The sequence below is a fragment of the Delphinapterus leucas genome, chromosome 21 (genome assembly GCF_059928025.1).
Source record: "Delphinapterus leucas isolate spDelLeu-1000000601 "Yukka" chromosome 21, BTC_Dleu_Yukka2, whole genome shotgun sequence".
Lineage (NCBI taxonomy): Eukaryota > Metazoa > Chordata > Mammalia > Artiodactyla > Monodontidae > Delphinapterus > Delphinapterus leucas.
The window spans coordinates 12,130,185-12,145,858 of NC_143149.1; the positions used below are offsets into that span (position 1 = coordinate 12,130,185).

A 15,674-nucleotide genomic window follows, 5' to 3' on the forward strand; every position below is an offset into this window, starting at 1 on the left:
TATGGTAGCATGTGTCAGACTTCTGTAGCTTTTTAAGACTTCCTTTTCCTTTCCTTTATATGTGCATATCACATTTTGTTTATCCATTCATCCATCTATGAACACTGTAGGAATTTCTTAATTTAAAAAAATAATCTTATGAATAGTAAACATTTCCTGGGTCTTTTAAATTAGGCTTAACTGAGCTTTAAAATTACAACTAACGGATGTACAGTTAGTATATGCTTAATTTTACATCTGAAATATTCCCACTAGCAAAACCAAGAGAGTAATCAGCACGTGCATTCAATACTACTGAGGACAAGAAAAAGGGTAAGACTATATTATTGATTTTGGAAATATTCATAAGTTCTTTTGTATCAGACTATGTTTATTGTTAAAGCAGAATACAAATGCGATTTCATTCAACTTTCTTAATTTAAAAACAGCACCTAGATCAGCAATGCTTTTTTTAATTAACAGGAATCTTCTTAGAAAATCATTTTGTGCTACCTAATTAAAATTTCAATTTCACAGTTATGGAGCCAAGGCTAAAGGAAAAACTGAAAGAATAAGTGGTCTGAACATAAGGAAAATGTAACAGAGGAACACAAAGAACAAAGGAAAGCTGGATTTTAGTTATTTATCTAATCACATCAAGTGGCAGTGGTAAATTGAAAGGATCAGAATAAGCTACCCGCAAATGTGCCACTTTGGCATAAGGATTGTTTTGAGCTGATGGCAATTGAGAAGCAACAGATGCAAGAAAAACTCTCTGCTCTCCCCTTTCCTGCCTAAAAGCAGAGCACAAATTTCCATTTTTGAGAATGTCACCCTCTCCTGTACCAGGAAGGGAAAAACAACATTCATCACAGGAGACACAGATGATACCAAGATGAGTCTGCATAAATGAAACCTTACTAAACAACCCTATCTTCCATTACTTTCCCCCATATATTTACTTTCCCACAGTTTACCACCCACAGAAGTCCAAACCCCTTTTACTTTGTCTTGTCACTTCTCCAGAACTTATCACCCTTTGTTAAGATGGTATATAAGCCCACGGCATTTCATTGTTTCTTTGGATATTCACTTTATATGAAGGCCTCCATGCATGTGAAAAAATTAAAATATTAACATCAAACAAAATTTGTATGCCTTTTCTCCAGTGAGTCTGTTGTCAGTCTAATTCGCAGGCCCCAGGCACAGAACCTAAGAGGAAAGTTTTCCTCCCCTACATAATTATTTGAGAACTTAATCCACTAGGCATTTGCTCAACGAGTTTTCTTTTAATGAGGAAGGAACAGTCGTGTAATAGAAAGAACTTTGACGTTAGATAAGCCTGGATTGAAATCTTGAATCTACTGTTTAATGTATGACCTTGGGCAAGTTATTTAAACTCTGTGCCTCAATTTCTGCATCTATAAAACAAAGACGGTAAAAGACCCACTTAATGTCATTGTTATGAGAGTTAAATAAGATGAAATAGGTAAAATATTTTGATTTGTATCTCTGTTGTTAAAATAAAGATGGTTGAGAAGAGATAAGAGTTTAGGAAGCAGGATAGATAAAATGTGAAACTTGAGCTTTTCTCTCTTTCTCTCGTTGGAGCTAACGTAGAAATACATGGGGGCCCATTGGGTTAGCTGGCAGTTCTGTGCAAAGAACTTTGCAACTGAAAGAGGACATTGAGAAAAATCCAAGATCCCAAAGAGTATAAAAGAAAGCATAGAAGGGAAGCAACTATTGTGGATATTGCTGAATGATTCACAGGAGGAAGGGAGAAGGAAGGAAAAGAGAATACCTACCTGAATATCAAGACGTAGCAAGAGCTTTTACTCAATATTTCTGCTTCAAGGGGCCTCTATTAAGGGCATAATCCAAAATACATAAAAACAATTGAGCACACAGATGGTCATCTCAACCTTACGAGATAGAGAAAAACTAAAAACAACATGAATGACCAAACATTGTAATTAACTTATAGTATTTTTATATGATGGAATATTACTTAGCCATTATAAACAATGCAAATGAGTATATACATTATCAGTTCAATTATGTAAAAAAAAAGTACACAGGTGAAAAAAAGACTGGAAGGACATACAAAACAAAGTTATTAAAAAGTATTAAAAGTACTTAACTTTGGGTGGTAGATTGTGCATGTCAAAATTCAATGTACTTCTTTTTAGTGTTGCCTATTTTGAAAATTTCTACCCTTAATCAGAGTCATTTTTATAACGCTCCCTCTTGAAAAAAACACCACCACCATAATAAAAGGTACTCAAAATCCATATGCAGGAAAAGTATCTGTAGTGCAGGCATTCTTTGTTATTGATTAAAAGGAGATCCGATCACTTCAGGCTTCAGATTTGCAGGTGGCAAGATGGAACTTAAAGAGCCTGAGACCTGTGTTCTCGCCAGTGCGGGAGGGCCTCCTCTGACTCCACACGGAGAAGGCCTGCACATTTTCGATAGTAAATTTAGATTCTCAACTGAAGCCTCAGAATTTTGTACTTAAAGCATGGAAGAGAGAACCCTGGTTAGACCTTGGGGGCTGTAGTTTCCAGTATTCTACATTACCATAAAGAGACCTCAATACGACTGTTGGAGAACATTTGATTTTGAACAGGACCGTGTGCACATACTTGATCACAAGAGATTTAAATCTGATAACTCAATCAGACGACTTCTCACTCCCTGTTGCTGGCAAGAGTTTAACTGTGCTTCTCTACAGCAGGCGCTTTTGTCCTTCAGAGACCACAACTAGGAACGAATGACCGTATTATGACTCAGACAGTGTATTTTCCTCCTGCTGCAAATAGGATCTTCCACGGGCCATTCCACGGGGACTTTTTTTTTTTAGAGTTCCATTGTTCCTCTAGGTCAGAATTTTAAATAATTATAGGGGCTTCCCTGGTGGCGCAGTGATTAAGAATCTGCCTGCCAATGCAGGGGACACGGGTTCTAGCCCTGGTCCAGGAAGATCCCACATGCTGCAGACAACTAGAGAAAGCCCACATGCAGCAACGAAGACCCAAGACAGCCAAAAATAAATAAATTAATTTAAAATAAATAAATAAATAAATATAGGCTCTGTGGCCCTCATCTGATTTGCAGGAAATATTTGAGCAAATTTAGGCCAAACTCAAGAATGGCAGGCTGATACCAAAGTAGCAACAAAGCTTTCTTCGTTCTTGCCTCTTCAGGAGCTACCCATCTCTTCGTTTTTAGATTTTCTAGGTGAGTCAGTTAATGTACTGTGTCTCCTTGATTATAGGCAAACATATTAGATTTTCTGACAGTTCTCACTGAAATCACTCTCTCTTGACCTTAAGTATTCCCCACCCTTTCTCTCTGAATGACTCCACAACACAGCTAACTCTAAAGTAATCTTCACAAATCTTCTCTCTTAACATTTTCATATCTTTAACGTAGATAAGGGGTCAAGACCTATGTATCCATGCTGAAATTTTTGCATGATGGTCTGTTTAGAATAAAACATATAAAGAATTCTTCCCTCAGCTAAAATTTTGACAGCAAGAGTCCCCTTAAACATTCTATCACATATATGCCAGTATATGCATAGAAAATCTCTGGAAAGACTGCTAAGAAATTGGCTTTCTCTGGGAAAAGGAGCTGGGAAGGCAGGATGAAGGGTGAGACTATACTTACTTTCACTGTATATCCCTTTTGTTTGGATTTACCATGTGCATGTACTTTTTTTTTAATTTTTAAATTTTATTTATTTTTTTATATAGCAGTTTTTATTAGTTATCTATTTTATACATATTAGTGTATGTATGTCAATCCCAATCTCCCAATTCATCCCGCCTACCTCCCCGCCGCTTTCCCCCCTTGGTGTCCATACGTTTGTTCTCTACATCTGTGTCTCTATTTCTGCCCTGCAAACCGGTTCATCTGTACCATTTTTCTAGGTTCCACATACATGCGTTAATATACGATATTTGTTTTTGTCTTTCTGACTTACTTCACTCTGTATGACAGTCTCTAGATCCATCCACATCTCTACAAATGACCCAATTTCGTTCCATTTTATGGCTGAGTAATATTCCATTGTATATATGCACCACATCTTCTTTATCCATTCGTCTGTCGATGGGCATTTAGGTTGCTTCCATGACCTGGCTATTGTAAGTAGTGCTGCAATGAACATTGGGGTGCATGTGTCTTTTTGAATTATGGTTTTCTCTGGGTATATGCCCAGTAGTGGGATTGCTGGGTCATACGGTAATTCTATTTTTAGATTGTTAAGGAACCTCCATACTGTTCTCCATAGTGGCTGTATCAATTTACATTCCCACCAACAGTGCAAGAGGCTTCCCTTTTCTCTACACCCTCTCCAGCATTTGTTGTTTGAAGGTTTTCTGATGATGCCCATTCTAACTGGTGTGGGGTGATACCTCATTGTAGTTTTGATTTGCATTTCTCTAATAATTAGTGATGTTGAGCAGCTTTTCATGGGCTTCTTGCCCATCTGTATGTCTTCTTTGGAGAAATGTCTATTTAGGTCTTCTGCCCATTGTTGGATTGGGTTGTTTGTTTCTTTAATATTGAGCTGCATGAGCTGTTTATATATTTTGGAGATTAATCCTCCGTCTGTTGATTCGCTTGCAAATGCTTTCTCCCATTCTGAGGGTTGCCTTTTCGTCTTGTTTGTAGTTTCCTTTGCTTTGCAAAAGCTTTTAAGTTTCATTAGGTCCCATTTGTTTATTTTTGTTTTTATTTCCATTTCTCTAGGAGGTGGATCAAAAAAGATCTTTCTGTGATTTATGTCAAAGAGTGTTCTTCCTATGTTTTCCTCTAAGAGTCTGGTCTTAGGTCGTTAATCCATTTTGAGTTTATTTTTGTGTATGGTGTTACGGAGTGTTCTAATTTCATTCTTTTACATGTAGCTGTCCAGTTTTCCCAGCACCACTTATTGAAGAGACTTTTTCTCCATTATATATCCTTGCCTCCTTTGTCATAGATTAGTTGACCATAGGTGTGGGGGTTTATCTCTGGGCTTTCTATCCTGTTCCATTTATCTATATTTATGTTTTTGTGCCAGTACCATATTGTCTTGATGACTGTAGCTTTGTAGTATGGTCTGAAGTCAGGGAGTCTGACTCCTCCAGCTCCATTTTTTTCCCTCAAGACTGCTTTGGCTATTTGGGGTCTTTTGTGTCTCCATACAAATTTTAAGACTTTTTTGTTCTAGTTCTGTAAAACATGCCACTGGTAATTTGATAGGGATTGCATTGAATCTGTAGATTGCTTTGGGTAGTATAGTCATTTTCACAATATTGATTCTTCCAATCCAAGAACATGGTATATTTTTCCATCTGTTTTTGTCATCTTTGATTTCTTTCATCAGTGTCTTATAGTTTTCTGAGTACACATATTTTACCTCCTTAGGTAGGTTTAACCCTAGGTATTTTATTCTTTTTGTTGCAGTGGTGAATGGGATTGTTTCCTTAATTTATCTTTCTGGTCTTTCGTTGTTAGTGTATAGGAATGTAAGAGATTTCTGTGCATTAATTTTGTATCCTACAACTTTACCAAATTCATTGATTAGCTCTAGTAGTTTTCTGGTGGCACCTTAAGGATTCTCTATGTATAGTATCATGTCATCTGCAAACAGTGACAGTTTTACTTCTTCTTTTCCAATTTGTATTCCTTTTATTTCTTTTTCTTCTGATTGCCATGGCTAGGACTTCCAAAACTATGTTGAATAAGAGTGATGAGTGTGGACATCCTTGTCTTGTTCCTGATCTTAGAGGAAATGATTTCAGTTTTTCACCATTGAGAATGATGTTTGCTGTGGGTTTGTCATATATGGCTGTTATTATGTTGAGGTAGGTTCCCTCTATGCCCACTTTCTGGAGAGTTTTTTATCATAAATGGGTGTTGAATTTTGTCAAAAGCTTTTTCTGCATCTATTGAGATGATCATATGGTTTTTATTCTTCAGTTTGTTAATATGGTTTATCACATTGATTGGTTTACCTATATTGAAGAATCCTTGCACCCCTGGGATAAATCCCACTTGATCATGGTGTATGATCCTTTGAATGTGTTGTTGGATTCTGTTTGTTAGTATTTTGCTGAGGATTTTTGCATCTACATTCATCAGTGATATTGGTCTGTAATTTTCTTTTTTGTAGTATCTTTGTCTGGTTTTGGTATCAGGGCGATGGTGGCCTCATAGAATGAGTTTGGGAGTGTTCCTTCTTCTGCAATTTTTTGGAAAAGTCTGAGAAGGATGGGTGTTAGCTCTTCTCTAAATGTTTGACAGAATTCACCTGTGAAGCCATCTGGTCCTGGACTTTTGTTTGTTGGAAGATTTTTAATCACAGTTTCAATTACTTTACTTGTGATTGGTCTGTTCATATTTTCTATTTCTTCCTGGTTCAGTCTTGGAAGGTTATACGTTTCTAAGAATTTGTCCATTTCTTCCAGGTTGTCCAATTTATTGGCATAGAGTTGCTTGTAGTAGTCTCTTAGGATGCTTTGTATTTCTGCGGTGTCTGTTGTAACGTCTCCTTTTTCATTTCTAATTTTATTGATTTGAGTCCTCTCCATCTTTTCCTTGATGAGTCTGGCTAAAGGTTTATCAATTTTGCTTATCTTCTCAAAGAACCAGCTTTTAGTTTTATTGATCTTTGCTATTGTTTTCTTTGTTTCTACTTCATTTATTTCTGCTCTGATCTTTATGATTTCTTTCCTTCTACTAACTTTGGGTTTTGTTTGTTCTTCTTTCTCTAGTTCCTTTAGGTGTAAGGTTAGATTGAGATTTTTCTTGTTCGTTGAGGTAGGCTATCAACTTCCCTCTTAGAACTGCTCTTGCTGCATCTCATAGGTTTTGGGTCATCGTGTTTTCGTTGTAATTTGTCTCTGGGTATTTTTTGATTTCCTCTTTGATTTCTTCAGTGATCTCTTGGTTATTTAGTAATGTATGGTTTAGCTCCATGTATTTGTGTTTTTTATGTTTTTTTCCCCTATAATTGATTTCTAATCTCATAGCGTTGTGGTCTGAAAAGATATGATTTCAATTTTCTTAAATTTACTGAGGCTTGATTTGTGACCCAAGATGTGATCTCTCCTGGAGAATGTTCCATGTGCACTTGAGAAGAAAGTGTAATCTGCTGTTTTTGGATGGAATGTCCTATAAATATCAATTAAATCTATGTGGTCTATTGTGTCATTTAAAGCTTTTGTTTCCTTATTAATTTTCTGTTTGGATGATCTGTCCATTGGTGGAAGTGAGGTGTTAAAGTCCCCCATTATTATTGTGTTACTGTCGATTTCCTCTTTTATAGCTATTAGCTATTAGTTGCCTTATGTATTGAGGTGCTCCTATGTTGGGTGCATATATATTTATAATTGTTATATCTTTTTCTTGGATTGATCCCTTGATCATTATGTGGTGTCCTTCCTTGTCTCTTGTAACATTCTTTATTTTAAAGTCTATTTTATCCGATATGATTATTGCTACTACAGCTTTCTTTTGATTTCCATTTCATGTGCATGTTTTTTAAAAAAAATACTCAAATAAAGTAAAAAAGAAAAGAAATAAAGAGACAATTAGAAATCCTGCTTAAGTGGATATTTATATCATGTTCTTGGTTGGGACAACTGTAAAATTGTTCAGTGCCCCACCTTATCTATAAATTTAGTGCAATTCCAATAAAAATCCTAGTGAGATATTTTACAGGAATCTGGCAAATGAAAGTTAAAATATCTATGAATAAATAACCCCCTCAAACTAGCTAAGATAATTTGAGAAAGTGAAGGGAATTCACCTATCAAATATTAAGACATGGTATTGAGCCAACAAAACTTAAAAACTGTATTTCTGGTAAGGAAAGACAAAAAGACCGAGGGAACAGAACAGAATCAAGATATAGAGCCAGGAATGTGCACGAGGGCTGAGTCACACAGAGGTTGTATAACAAATCATAGGAGAAAAGAAGGATGATTCAATGCATGATAGAAAAGTGGTTTGCTTCACGGAAGAAAAAATAAAAATTTGTCTCCACTATACACCATATACAAAAATAAATTCCAGTTGGATTAAAGGTGTGAAACATTTTTTAAAAACCTATTAAAAAGAGGAAAATTTCCTTAAAATTTCTTAAAAGAAGCCTCTCAATTTACAAGTGGATATATAAGTATGCCAAAATTAAGTAGTTTCATTCAAAGAAAACATAATGGCAACGTTAACACATAGGTAACTGACTGGGAAGAGATATTTACAATATTGAAAACCAATAAGGGGAAAAATAGCTACAGAGAACTTATGCAAACCTGTAAGAAAAATAAAGAAACAGGAATCAATAAAAGAAAATGGTCAAAGAATTTTCATAAAGAGATTCTCAACCTCACCAGTAATCAAATCCAAACTGAAAAAATAATGGGTTTTTTTAATCCAATAAATTAAACAAGATTAGGAAGTTGGATAGAAACAAGTGATGGTGAGGATGTAAGGAAGGAAGAACCCAAATGTACAACTCATGGAGTGTTAATTGGTGTGGCCCTTTTGGAGGTCAATTTGGCAGTATTTAATGAAGTGATAAAGTCCACATGTTATTATCTAGTAATTTCATTCCTAGATATACTCTAGAGAAAGTTTTTAATGGTTCACAAGGGAACTTCACAAGTAAGTGCTCATTGTAGTGTTGTTTGTAGTGGCAAAGTTGGAAGCAATTACTACTATGCAATAATGGAGAATACTAAATATTTCTCATCAGTTATAAAAATGCTAAATACACTGCAATAGTTAAGCAGTTATAAAAAAGCAAACAGGTGTCACTTTAAGACAATACTTCTATAAAAGTCTAAATTTATACAACAAATAAAATGAGAATTTGTATTATTAAAAGATTCTTTTAATTTATGTCAGGATAATGGAAAAACTTTTATTAGAAACCAGAATACCTGACTCCACTATTCAGGAGCTACTTGACTTCAGGCTAGAATCTAGCCTAGATACTTAATCTCTTCAAGCCTATTCCTTCATCTGTGAAGTTTTTTTTTTAACTGGATTTATAAAAACAGAATTTACACATAACTAAAAGGGAAATATGCTATATACAGAAAAATATATTTCTGGGTCAATTACTTTCAAGCAAGGTAGGAGGTAGAATATATATATTAAAACATTCTGGAGAATTTAAAGATAGGAATGAGAGTTAGCTATGGGAAGCCCCTATTTTCTCTTTAGAATAAACTCATTACTTCTCTCAGGAAGGAAATGGTCATAGTTTCAGGATAAGTGATATTTATTACAGTACAAAGTAGCTCAAATTTGGAAAAAAATTTAAATGTATTTTGTAATTTTAATCAGTCAAAGGGCAGAATGGAAATATAACTTTGTAAATAGAATATGACTCAACAGTAAAAGGGAAGGACCTTTATCTCCAAATCCATCATAAAAATTGTTTTAGTTCATTCTTCTGCACTTGTTGGTCAGTTAAACATTAGGTGCTTGATGGTATTGTTCAGATCTTATGCCTTTACTAATTTTGTTTTTTACATTTCCTGTTGATTCCTGAGGAAGGGGGGTGTTAAAATTACCAACTATGATTATGGAATTGTCTATTTCTTCCCTCAATCTACCTATTTTTGCTTCGTGTATTTTGAAGCTCTGTTAGTTATAAGTGTATACACACTTATAATTGTCTTTTTGATATACTGACTATTTTATCATTATCAAATGTTGCTCTTTATCTCTAATAATTCTCTTTGTCTAGAAATCTACTTTATGTAATATATAGCCACTCCAGCCTTCCTATGCTTATACTTTGTGTACATCTTTATCTATCCATTTAATTTCAACTTATCAGTGCTTTTATATTTAAATTGCATCACTGGTAGACAACATATAACTGAGTCTTACTTTTTAATACATCCTGACAATTCTTGCCTTTAATTAGATTGTTTAGTCCATTTACATTTAGAGTAATTATTGATGTGGATTAGGTCTATTTTATTATTTGTTTTGTCTGTCTCATCTGGTTTTCTGCTCCCTCATTATTCTTTTCTTGATTTCTTTGGGATTGCTTGAACAATTTTTAGAATTCCATTCTAACTGATTAACTTTAGCAAAACCTTTAGGGTTTTCTCTGTGTGTGTGCGTGTGTGTGTGTGTGTGTGGTTGTCTAGGGCTTACAATACACATCCTTTTCAGTGTTTTTAAAGTTAATATTGCACCACTTCACATAAAATACAAGAACCCTACACTTCCCCTCTTATCTTTAACCTATAGTTGTCATATGTATTTCATCTGCATGTATTATAAACTCCATTATATAACATTATAATTTTTGCTTTAAAGTTATATATTTTAAAGATATTATATGGAAAAAAGCCATTTATGTTTACCTTTCTGGTGTTCTTCATTCCCTCCTGAACATTCAGGTTTCCATCTAGTGTTATTTCCCTTCTGTCTAAAGAACTTCGTTTAACATTTTTTGTAGTACAGGTCTGCTGATGATAAACTCTCTTAGTTTTCTTTTAAATGAAAGTGTATTTATTTTGCCTTCATTCTTGAAGGATTTTTTTTTTTTTTTTTATCGCGGTGCGCAGGCCTCTCACTGTCGCGGCCTCTCCCGTTGCGGAGCACAGGCTCCAGACGCGCAGGCTCAGTAGTTGTGGCTCACGGGCCTAGCCGCTCCGTGGCATGTGGGATCTTCCCGGACTGGGGCACGAACCTGTGTCCCCCGCATTGGCAGGCGGATTCTTAACCACTGTACCACCAGGGAAGCCCTTGAAGGGTATTTTTATTTCATTTCATCTTGAAAGATATTTCTAGATAGAGAATTCTGGGTTGACTTTTTCTTTCTTTTCTTTTAGCACTTTAAAGATGTCATTTCACTTGATTCTCATGAGAAGTCAGTAGTACCTCAAATCTTTGTTCCCCTCATATAATAATATTTTCCCTGGCTACTTTCAAAACTTTCTCTTTGCTTTTGCTTTTCAGTAGTTTGACTCTGCTGTACCTAGATGTGATTTTCATTATAGACTGCACGGGCTTCAATGAGCTTCTTGAATCTGGCTATTTATGTCTTTCACCAAATTTGGGGACATTTTGGCCATATTCCTTCAAAAAAAATTTTTATGCCCCATTCTCTCTTTTCCTTCTAGAACCCTACATGTTAGATCTTTCAGTATTACCTTATAGGTACTGTTACCTAGAGGTACTGTTCATTATTTCACTTTACAGTATTCTTCCTCTCTGATCTTCATATTGAATAATTTCTATTGATCTAACTTCAAATTCACAGACAGTTTCTTCTGTTATTTCCACTCTGATCTTAAGGCTATCCAGTGAAAAATTTATTTCAGACATTATACTTTTCAGTACTAGAAGTTCCTTTCAGTTTTTAAAATCTCTTTACTTTTCTGAGATGTTCTATATTTTCATTCATTACAAGGGTGTTTTCTTTTAAGTCCTTGAGCATAGTTGTGAGATCCGCGTTAAAATCCTTGTCTCGGGGCTTCCCGAGACAGTCAGAGGCCCACATACCGCAAAAAAAAAAAAAAATCCTTGTCTCGAATTACAATTGAGTCATCCTGGGCTAGTCACCATTGATTGGTTTTGGGGTTATATTTTCATACTTCATATGTCTAGTAGTTTTAGATATCATCCTGGACATAGTGAATGATGTACTGAGCATCTCAGATGCTCAGTTCTGTTATGTTTCTCTAAAGAGCAGCAACGTTTTTGTTTTGGCATTCTGTTCACTTGGCTGAACTCAAACTCTAACTCAGTGCAGTGCTCTTGGCCTTATCTGGGCTGCCTGGAGTCCACCTTGCACATGTGTGGTTTAGGAATTAGCTAGAGATTTGGGCAGTTTCCACACAGACTTTAAGGCTCCCTCTCTGTGACTCTCTTCTTTCTGGGATTTCTCCTCCACTTTCCATTTTTGTTCTTTTAATTGCCTCTTCTTCATCTCTTTGGTGAGGCAAGGATTCCCACCCTAGGGTTATGGGAATGGCCTAATACATGACACCCAGCACTTGTCAGGTGAGACTGATGGCAGTTTACTAGTCACGCATACTCATAGCCTGGGGGAGGACACCAGACACCATTCAGGGACACATGAGGGTTACACCAGAGAACACAGCAAACAACCAGGTACTGAGGGAGGCAGATTTTGTAGTATCAAGGTAGTCCCTGGTTCCTGTCGGGGGATGGGATTGGTTTCTTTGAATAATTCCACAGGCTTGCAGGGAAATGAAACCTGCCACTCAGGTACAAGCAGGAAATGTACCTGGTCCCCGAGACAAGAAGGGTTGTTTGGCTAGGGGATCTTAGGACCATGGGAGCAGATGGGGAAGGGAACTTGGTGTTAGGCTGTTCATAACATTCCTGATTCTACCAGATGTCAAGGCAGTACATGATATTAATTCTAGGCCCTGTACCACACTGTGGTTGCCCTGGTCTCCAACCTCTGGCTCTTCGAGCCAGTACATCTGCAAGTTTCTAAGTTTAAGTCATCCTACAAAACTGGGCACTGCAGGCTAAAGACATAAAAATAGGAAACGCCTTAAGTGCCATTTCATTCTTCCAAGTATTGACTTCCCTCCAGAATTTGCCTTCTTTTGCTTGCTTTCCAGTGCCTTTTGGTATTTTTAAAATATTTTATCCAGAATTTATAGCTGTTATTTGTAGGAGGGTGAGGGGACCTATCTGGCTAGTACCAGAAGCAGAACTTTCAAAGTCCATTCTTAATCTTTGGCTGTAAGCAGTTTAACTAAATAGCTGAAGAAATACTAGATATGATTTATTGATTATAACAGGAGTTGGGTGGAGTCTTTGGAATGATAATATAAGAGAATATTAACTCATAGCCATAATTAATAACTGTAGGCTCAAAAACTATTGTTACATAGAATACTTACATTTTGATTTAGTGCAAATTTTGATTCCACACAAATAATTCAGTCAAAGTTCTGCTGGACTCAGCACTCATCAGATAAAATCCAGAAAAAAATGTTTTCATTTCATTTTCTTTTACATACTGTGAAAGTGCATATGAAGGAGAAAAGCAAAAGCTATTATTTGACAACATGGTCCCATATTTCTTCTTAAATACGCACCATCTTCCATGAACCATGATTGACTCCTACAAATTTTACTCTCTTTTTCTGCCTTGCTTCTACATTTATTGCTAATTTGATTTTATTTATACTTATGCCTGTAGACATTTTCCTAACACTCTATATATGTGTTCTATATCCCTACAGAAACTATAAATGTCTCCTGGACATGGACCAAAGATTTGATTCTGTTTAAATCCATACATAGCACATACTTGCGTATGTTGATTATTCTTTTTTCAGTGAATCCTATCGAGGCTCAAATGGACAAATTGGGTTTTAAATTTCTTCAGAACTTTATATATGGTCATTTCCTTTGGTGATCCCAGAATCACTCACAAGCCTCAATAGCAGGTTATAAACATGCCTAAAACTTATTACAGCAAAGGAGAGAGAGCAAAACCAACGGGAAAAAGATGCATTGGGAAAGTCCAGAGAGGTCAGCACAGGCTTCCAATGTTCTTGGCCTGAAGCTGCAAGGAATTCTCTCTGTCTAGCAGCAAAACTACAGGCATGTATGGAATAGCTCTACCTGAGGAAGCCCATCTGAGTCTCAGGGTCCAAGGTTTTTATGGGGAGCTATTAATGTCCACACATTCTGCTATACAATCAGCTATGGCAACTGAGACTCAGGACCCCAACGATGAAACCAGGTGTACGTGTTGTGCAAAGCAACCTGACAAGCCAGTATGGCGTGTTCCATTTCTCCAGGTGTACACAACAAAGTTGTCACTAACATAAAGAACATTCCACAAGCCAAATTCCCAGGGTTGGCCGGGTCAGTCATGGTTTCCTTGGAGACATGCAAGGAATAAGCAACCAGACCTGCTGCATTAACTCTTCCTCCCAAGGGTCTGTCCATCCTTGCTATCCCCTATTACCGACTCCCGTCTTACTAATAGAAGTGATACAAAGCTAGCTAAGTCCTGGCTTGCGGCAAAATATTTTTAAGACCACTGCACATCTAAATCATTTCCTCTAGTCTCTCTACCCTTCCCAACACATTCCCAGCCTCCAGTTTCTATGGCTGGCTGTTCTTTACAGACAAGCAGGCTACATCTAGGAAGCAATAGTTTATGCTGTTTGGAAGAGGAGGCCTAAAAAAAACCTACAGGGTTATGAACCTTGTATGATTTAAATCTGTATCTTTCCCAACAAACCTGCTCTGCTTCCTGGATCTTCTATTCTGCACAACATTGCCACCACCTCCTTATGGCCCCGCCCCCTAAAAACAGTCACTAAACCCAGTTGATATTACCTCCTGGAAATTTCCTGAATCTATCTCCTTCCTTCCACATAACCTCATTTCCCTGTTACTCCCTCCTGGCTTCTCCTTCCCGCTCCCCACCCAGGCCATTATTCATTACAGCAGAGTTGTCACTCCCATTCTTACCTAGAAAGCAACCCACCACACACGGAAGAATAAATTCTGAAAAAGATGCTTTATATGAGGTATTGTAACCACTCAGGTCACTATGTTCAATTGTTTTCCTGTCTGTTTCCCGTGTGTTTCCACTAATATCAATTTTATTAAAAAATAAATTCCTATCCTAAATTGAAAACTATGCCCAGTGGAATGGAATCAATTTCTTGGAGTTCTTTGAGCCACGCAACAGAAATAATAATAGCTGCTTCCTGTACCTCACCCTCCCTTTGCCTTATGACATCTGGGCTCTTCTCCCAATCTTTTTCCTTCCTCAACTGCTATGTTCAGATTCCTCTTCATTAGATACTTCTGCTAAATTTCAATCCTATAGAGAAGACCACAGCTCACTAAGAGACATCAGGGAAGGACTCCTTCTGGGGTGGACACAGTTCGCGGTTCCCTTCTGAGGTTGTAGGTACAAGTTATAGATGGCATGAACACAGAACATTAGCCTGAATGTGAAATTTTAAAACATTTAACTCATAAAAATGATAAGAGAAGTATTCCATCTTATCCTAAGGTATTCAAGTAAGATCACACAAAAATTTAGAAAGCTCTTAAAAAGTTGAGGGCTATACTGAATGAGAAAAAAGCTACACATAACTTCTCCTAAACTGATAAAAAAAACTTCACAAAAAAATATATTTCTGAGCCAAAACTGCCTAGATCAGTGTCTAAAGTGTGACGTCTTCAAAAGCTTCAAGATTAACAATGTGGTATTTATTAATTTTATTTTTGTGTAACAATATATTTGCAATTAGAATGCTAGTATGTAAAGTATAGACATTACTAGCAGTAGTACCAGAAAAATTCTCAAAAAAGTGAACTAAATCTAAATATTGAGTGTATTTACTCATGTGCTCCTTTCCCAGTGGGTAGTATTCATATGCATTTTGTTATTGCAGAATGTACAGAAAGCTTTTTGCTTTTTTTATATTAAAAATAAAGTTTAAATTTTGTTAAAGCAATATGTGTATCAAAAAAATCAAATGTGCAAAATGATATTTGTGAAAACTAAGTCTCCCTCCAACTCCAGATCCCCAGGCTCTAAATCAGAGGCAAACTGCTACCATAGATAACACTGGACTATTCTTCCAGAGATATTTTACCTGAAGAGTAAAAGTTAGGCATATTCTGAAGCTAACATCAAGGAACTATATTCA

The 15,674-nt window shown here is 36.3% G+C and overlaps 1 pseudogene across 1 annotated transcript in view; it reads right to left on the minus strand.

The window, feature by feature from the left end:
• The window catches only part of LOC111173386 (uncharacterized), a 33,585-nt pseudogene that overhangs the window by 9,683 nt on the left and 8,228 nt on the right, over nucleotides 1-15,674 (minus strand). Inside the window, exons 2-3 of the transcript XR_016391111.1 lie at nucleotides 12,888-13,006; nucleotides 1,788-1,843 (exon numbers count right to left, since the gene is read on the minus strand). The product of XR_016391111.1 is annotated as an uncharacterized LOC111173386 (transcript). The remainder of the gene's footprint in view (nucleotides 1-1,787; nucleotides 1,844-12,887; nucleotides 13,007-15,674) is intronic.